Genomic DNA, 7,500 nt, shown 5'->3' with positions numbered 1-7,500 from the left:
TGTGAGTTTGTTATGGATGCAGTGAAATACTTTGAAGGTAAGACAAATTAGTATGTAATGAAAAATCAGGATCTTTATGACAATAATTTCATCCCAAAAAAAATCGTCAATTTCATTCTCCCTTCATTTTCCCCCATACTTGAAATGAATTAAATGAAATATTACAGATTAACGTGCAGGGACATATATTCTGGAAACTCCAGAGTTTCCGCAAGAGCACTCTGCGAGACACTCTGGCAATGAGTAATGATGCACGTTACTTTTGCCACTTGTATCGCTGGGAGCCAATCACAATCAAAGTAAATCAGTCAGTAAACGTTTGTCGTATTGTGTTATCCAATTGCGTGCAGTGAGATTTTTAATGCACGCTTGGTGCCACCCCTCCAGTTGGGCCATTACATTATTCGTGGCCAGACCCTTAATCTTTCTAGATTACCAGGGTCTGGAATCTCCAGGCTAAGGGACATATGGACCTTCTGCGAATTTCTTTTTCCTCAATAAAAGTCATGGGCCAGAATGGGACTCTCTCAAGAGGCCCTCTCTCTACGGCCCTTGCAGTTCCCACACTTCCGCCAGATGTGATCCTGAGTGGGTTGTTCCTACAGACCACATACCATAGAGTCCTCAGGAATCCCACTTCTCAAGGCCAAAGTGGCCCACTGACAACTGAGTGTAGTTGACCCCTTGATAGTCCTATAGGCCTCCTACATGAGTTCTTACTTTGGGCTTTTCTCACATTGGTTCTTGTGTAAGCTTAGCCTGGCTAGCGCCACCACTTCTCAATGAGACGTGGTCTGGGAACCAAACGTTCATTTTCTCGTATTTGAAAAAAATGCCCAGATCCGTTTATTGGGTGCCACGGATGTCTATCAAATGCGCCTGTGCATAGCTCATCATCGCCTTGCTTTCCCCTGTTCTGTGATTGGTTCCCTATCTCAGGCGAAAATTTGCTCCATGGTCTCCAGGCTGCCTTAGCAGCGTGAATCAAATCGCGCGCAAGGCAGCATGGGAACACCCAGGCTAGTGTAAGCTTGTTTTCTGGGATGATTGATATACAATTAGTGTGATGTTCACCCATGCGGAAAGCAGATCAAGTGCAGAGAAAATCTGTAAATGAAACATCGTAGAGTATAATCACGCTGTGCCTGTCCTAGGTGAGCGAGGCGAGCTTGTGGTGGCCAAATGTGCATACACCATGGCTGTAAATATGTTTACCAAATGCCCGGAACCCATCCGCGTCCTCTATCTTGAATTTGTTCTTACTCACTGAACAAATTACTGTGTGTGCACAAAATCACACAGATCCTCTGGCCAGTGAGATTTAATTTAAGGATATTACACTCACAGAATGGTCTAACAAATTTGAGAACATCGGCTTTATAAGTCATATTCCTGCGGAGTTGTTTGTAGTAACTTTTGTGTTTATTTTATTTATTGCATGAAATAATAAACACATTCTTCTACATAATGAACAAGAAAACAAGAACAACAGTTTGTACAAATTGGTGGTAGTTGCTGTGCTGCAGAAAGGCCATTTCTGTACCTTCTTTACCTGAGACCTTGTGGTTCATTGTCACACAAGGGTCTGTCCGAAACGGAAGTCAGCTGCCTTCAGCTCTCTTAACGAGTCACTGCCGTAGCAGGCATCAAGGTAACGGCTACAAACTTTGTTCCGGACAGCCTAGAAGGATACCAAAGTCCTTTTAGGCAAGTCCCTCCACTCGGCAGCCATATTGGGCACTCATCGGACATCCAATTCGGCAGAAATGCGCGTGCGCAAGGCTTCACGACACCAACCTTGCTCCAGCGGCGAGTTTACAACACATGATTGGCACGATGTCTTCACAACACACCACATGATTGGCTCAATGTATTCACATCACACCACATGATTGGCTCAATGTATTCACATGTCGACGTTTTGCCGAGGAAGGGGTGGGATATGTGTAGACAATGGCCATATTGGCGTTACAAACTAACCCCATGCATTTCTATGGAGGATTTTTTGAGTGCTGTGTCTCCTCATTAGAAAGTCTGAGGATACGTCTTGTTCCTTACTTCCCTGTTAGCAGCATTTTTTCCCCGTTTCGGACACAGCCATAGTTATGGCTACCTGTCTGTTACAGTCCCACTCATACTTCATTTCATCCCATTCTCCATCCTTTCCATCACTGGTCCATCTCATACATACACACACACACACACAAACACAAACATTTCCGTTACAGCTTATTGCATGTCACCATCTCCCACATCTGTCATGTCTTTCTGCATGACAACTTGTCTCACTGTGACTCATGTCGTCATGGTCCCCTGTCTGTCTGTGTGTATCCCCCCTGCAAGCATCTGTCACGACACCATCTGTCTAACACACAGATGTGCCACCACATCCGTCACTGGTTTATACACACACCAAGACGTGTGCACAATGTTACACTCCACCGTTAGCCGGCCCTAGGGGTGAACAAAAAAAAACCCCACTGACCTAAATCCTAATAAATAATAACACCTTTTTTAAAAAGGCCCAACCAGTGGGATTTATTAACATCAAGACAAACCATAGCAAAACAATACATAACAACAAGCAAGACAATGTCCAACACAAAAGACAAGACAAAATCCCAGGCTGAGAGTCAGAAAGCCAGTCAGCAGTCCTGCTGGCATATTTGTTCTGTTTGGTAATCTGAGTTTAACATTTAAACTAACTGATTATTAGAAAAGCCTTTTACAATGATGTTAGCACAGCTAAAAATTCATGCCCTGATTAAAGAAGCAATGCAGATGAATTGAGTATCTAAAGCATCATCTATGGGAAATAGCCAAGAAACAAAACATGTTCTTCTGAAATGTGTCAATCTATTTTTGTTCTGGGAAAAGATGTATAAAAAATGGCCAAGAAGAAATTATATAGCAAGCAGGGCAGAGGCAGTCATTCTGTCCTTTATGGAGTGCAATTAACATTTTTTTTAGTCACCTCGAACTTTGGAATGGCAATGTACACACATACATGTACATACATACATACATACATATGCACATACACAGGCGCGCGCGCACACACACACACACACACACACACACACACACACACACACCCTTCACTCTCGCTGATCCAGCTGTGAGTGGGTGGAGATCCGACGGAGAGATTTCCGGCTCATCTCACTCAGCTCTTATTTATTTATTTATTTATTTATTTATTTTTCCTTCATATTATTTATCTACATGTGTGCCAGAGCATCCTGTAATCTTCTAATCTGCTTTTGGCCCCGAGGGGCAGTTTTTTGTCTTCCGCCAAAAAAAAAAAAAAAAGATGACTCGCCGTGCAGCAAAACACATATGCACTGTCAGCCGAATCAATAAGAAGCTTAACTTTCATTAAATATCCATTTTTATTGCGTTTGGTGCGGCCCACGCCTGCGCATCTCTCTCTCTCTCTCTCTCTCTCTCTCTCTCTCTCTCTCTCTCTCTCTTCCCACGCCCACGATGGCCATGAGCGAGCGTCCAGCCTGATTCCTCGAGGGTGTGTTAGGCTGAAAAGGCTGAGTCTGCAGGCCGAAGCCTCTCCTGGCAGCCCAGTAATTGTTTAGAGCGTGGAGAATTGGACATTGATGGAAGCCTGGAGACATGAAGGGGTTGGGGGATGGAGGGGGGGGGGGGGGGGCAGGGCAGGGAGAGTAGAGGAGACCAGCCAAGGCAGAGAGAGGGAGGCAAAATGAGGAAATGGAAGGGAGGAAGGGATAGAGAGAGAGAAAGAGTGAGAGAGTCAGAGAGAGAAAGAAAAGAAAGAAAGAAAGGAAAAACGACAGGAGAGGTGAGTAGCCAAGGCAGAGAGAGAGGGAGGCGAAATGAGGAAATGGAAGGGAAGGAGGGATGGAGAGAGAGAGAGAGAGAGAGAGAGAGAGGAAAGGTGATGAGCCAAGGCCCAAGAGCAAGATAGAAACAAATTTAGAAAATGAGAAAGAGAGAGAGATGAATAAAGACAAGAGAAAGAGAGAGAGAGAGAGAAGGGGGGGCAGAGATGAGGCGAGGTGAGGAGGGAGGGAGCGGTCAGGCCCGATTGCGGCTGAGTTTGCGATGGCTTTAGGCCAGACGTGAGTCCGGTCCGCTCTGGTGTCTGTTGTGATCTGAGAGAGAAAAGAGGAGCAGAGCGGTTCAAGTGGCAGCGCTTTCTTCTTTCCGACTTCTCTCCTCCGCCGGATAAAATTCAATATCAGCTTCCCTCTTAGTCCTCTCGCCTCTCATTCACCTTTCCTTCTCCGCCACCTCCACTCCTCCCCTCTCTCACTCACCTTATCCCCCCCACCGTGCTTGCCGCAGGGAAGATCTTATATGTTAGATCTCTTTCTTTTATTTCACCTTCAAGTGTTTTTTCTTTTGTTCTTCTCTCTTTTTTTTTCTCCACCTTTTTCTTTCTGTAGACTTTTTTTGGGGGGGTATGCCGGTGGTTTTGTCGGAGCACCCTAGCGCTGTCTGCACGTCTCCCTTCAGGGCCACTTAAAGTGAAGGGCCTCTGACACCTGCACTGCACTGCACTGGACTGGACTCCACTGCCCTCAGAGGTGGGTGCCCTGGAAGAGCAGCAGAGCCGCTGGTGGACGACCGCGGCCGATGGGGGAAAGTAGGCGTATGACCGCGACCGACCGCCCGCCCGCCCGCCTGGGCCAAGAAATAATGAGACAGAGATGACATTGTGCTGAAAACAGCAGAGAGCCGGGGAGAGAGGGGGAGCCAGAGCCATGAATGTGATGATTTAGGGAAAGTGAAGATACATTAGAGTTCAGCAGATGGGAGTGGGGTGGGGGGGGGGTGGGGTGTATGAGTGTATTGGGAGTGAAAGGATAAGCTCAGAGTGGAGGAAAGAGGTCGCATAAAGCAGGTGTTACTCTGCTTGAACTGGAGCTGTGGTGGTGGATTTTTAACTGGAGTCACGGGTCACAGGTGTGGTGTGTCCCTGGAGGAGCTCGGGCTGTCTGGAGCTCAAGAGCCATAGAATAACAATAAGGAGAATGTCCACTCCTATCCCCAGAGGCACTGTAGAGGAAGAGGAACTATAACAATGGGCAAGTCGATGACATTCTTTGTTTGATATTTACAGTATACTCAATTATATAAAACAGAGAGAGAGAGAGAGAGAGAGAGAGAGAGAGAGAAACTGAAAGTGTTCACCTGTTCTTTGCAGACTTTGTACTTAAACAAATCAAAAGTGTTCAGCTATCCATTTATTTTTCCTTCTCTCTCATATGGTTCAGCAGCTGGCCAGGAGAGATGCTGCAGATATGGAATGGAGCCTTGTATTGTGTTCCATGTCAAACAAGGAAGAAGTAGGTAATAAATCAAAAGGCATCTCAATGCATTAATCCAGAAGACACTAGTGACTTACAGCACAGCCATCCAGTTGCACCATTAGTATCCCAAACTTGCAGTTGAGCCAAAGGAATACTGCTTTGTTTTATACAGTATTGTATACAAATTCCTTGACTTCTGACTAAGTTCCAGATGCATTCTTGTACTGACTTGTATCCATGCCAATAAACATCATCATCGTCCCTATCATCATCATGGTGAGAAATTGGTAACACTTTACTTGATGGGTGAGTTCATAACACATTCATAGCAGCTGTCATAAACTGCACATAAATCATTCATGACTGTTTCATGAGACATGACTCAACATTCATACCAAACCTTTTATGAATGTGGAAGACAGAACGATGACAACTTGTCAAAATAAAAGTCCAACAATCGCAAAGCAGCAGCATTGCCGTTTTTCTCTCCAGCCTTTGTAAATATTTCATGAATATGACTACTTCACAACTTGTATAGTAAAGTGACAGTCTATATCGAATGTCACTTTACTATACAAGTTGTGAAGTATTCATAATCACTGAATTTAACACTGGGAGGTAAACTAGCCTACATTCAGTTGACCCGTATTTGTGTAACCTAGAACGGTTGGACATTCCCAGTAGCAAAAGATGAGAAATCATCTGCAAAGGTATCATAAAACAAATACATTTTTATGAAACAAAAATTATTTGCTTGACCATGTTCTGTCTTTTAGGCACTGGAGTAGCCCATTGACTCAGATGTGACGTGATCAGGTAAGAGGTTTGGAACAAAAACGGCAATGCTGCTTTGCAATTGTTGGACTTTTATTTTGACACATTTTTGTCGTTCTGTCTTCCACATTCATGAAAGGTTTGGAATGAATGTTGAGTCATGTCTCATGAAACAGTCATGAATGCTTTATGTGCAGTTTATGACAGCTGCTATGAATGTGTTATGAACCCACCCGTCAAGTATAGTGTTACCGAGAAATTATATAAAAGAAAAAATGGTGCACGTCCATTATTTGTCCCCTCTTTGTACATGTTTTGTTGATACCTCCAGAACCAGGGCAGCCTGCTGTGAAGCCCATGAAGACTGCACGGTACGGAACCCCACCCTTAGAGGCCCCTGCCAGGAGAGTGCAGCGTTCCTTTGGGTCTGGGGCCGATCCTCCCTCATGACATCACCCCTGCCTCGCTTCCAGCTCTTCTGGAGCTGAGCTCATGCGCCCAACCCCCCCCCCCCCCCCCCCCCCCCCCTTCCTGCTTTGTTCTCGTGCCCAACACTCCACCAGGCAGGGCCTATTTGTTTTTGTAGGCCCAGGCTCCGCCAGAGTGTTTGTGTTACGACTCGGAACTTGTTTTTATCGAGCCAGCGTAGCCAGTCATCGCTGTTTGCCAACCCAAGATCAAAACAGCGGCTCCCCGGCAGTTAATCTTAGCTGTCCCAAAAATGGCTGAGCTCTTTTAAGAGGAGAGTGCAGCGGCAGCACTTAGAAGCGGACTGCTACATCGATGCCTTTGCCAAAGTCTTTTTGAGTGAGGCGGAGCGATTGTCATCCACTTTGCCAATATTTGAGGATCTTCGACTTATCCGAGATTGCGTTTGGGTTATGGCACCTCTCTGTGGAGTGAGTCTCTGGATACATTAGCACAGCACTGTGTCTCTCCAGATTATTTCATGCTGCAACCTGCTTCATTTTTCAAGCACTAAATCTGCTGTGCCAAGTCAAACAAATTTGACTACTCAATCCATACAAACAAGGTCGCCTGTATTATGAAACACCAAACACAATCAATTTGCAGCATAAATTTAAGACGGGAAGTTGCAGAGAGCTCTGCACAATTAAAGTTGACAGGAAAAAAAAACGTTATTTACTTTTTTCTTCCTGCATGTCATCAGCATTCCCAGCGATGGCGCTCCGCTCGGATCCACTGGGCCCGGAGACAGTGAGCGGAACGTCTCGTCTGACATCTGCGGACGCACTCGGCTGCCCCCATGCAGAGAGAGGCGATGCCACGGGATGTGCGCCGTGCCCCTGGTGTGCCTGTGTGTGCTAGGGGCAGATAAGACGTCCCTGGGAAACCTGCGTTGCTGGAAAGAAATGAGAGCATTATCTGCCCCTGCTCCCTCTCTCTCTCTCTATCCCTCTCTCTCTATTCCCCCCCCTCT

This window comes from Alosa alosa, chromosome 11 (assembly GCF_017589495.1).
Source record: "Alosa alosa isolate M-15738 ecotype Scorff River chromosome 11, AALO_Geno_1.1, whole genome shotgun sequence".
In the NCBI taxonomy this organism is placed as follows: Eukaryota; Metazoa; Chordata; class Actinopteri; order Clupeiformes; family Clupeidae; genus Alosa; species Alosa alosa.
Note: the sequence above shows the minus strand (reverse complement) of the source record.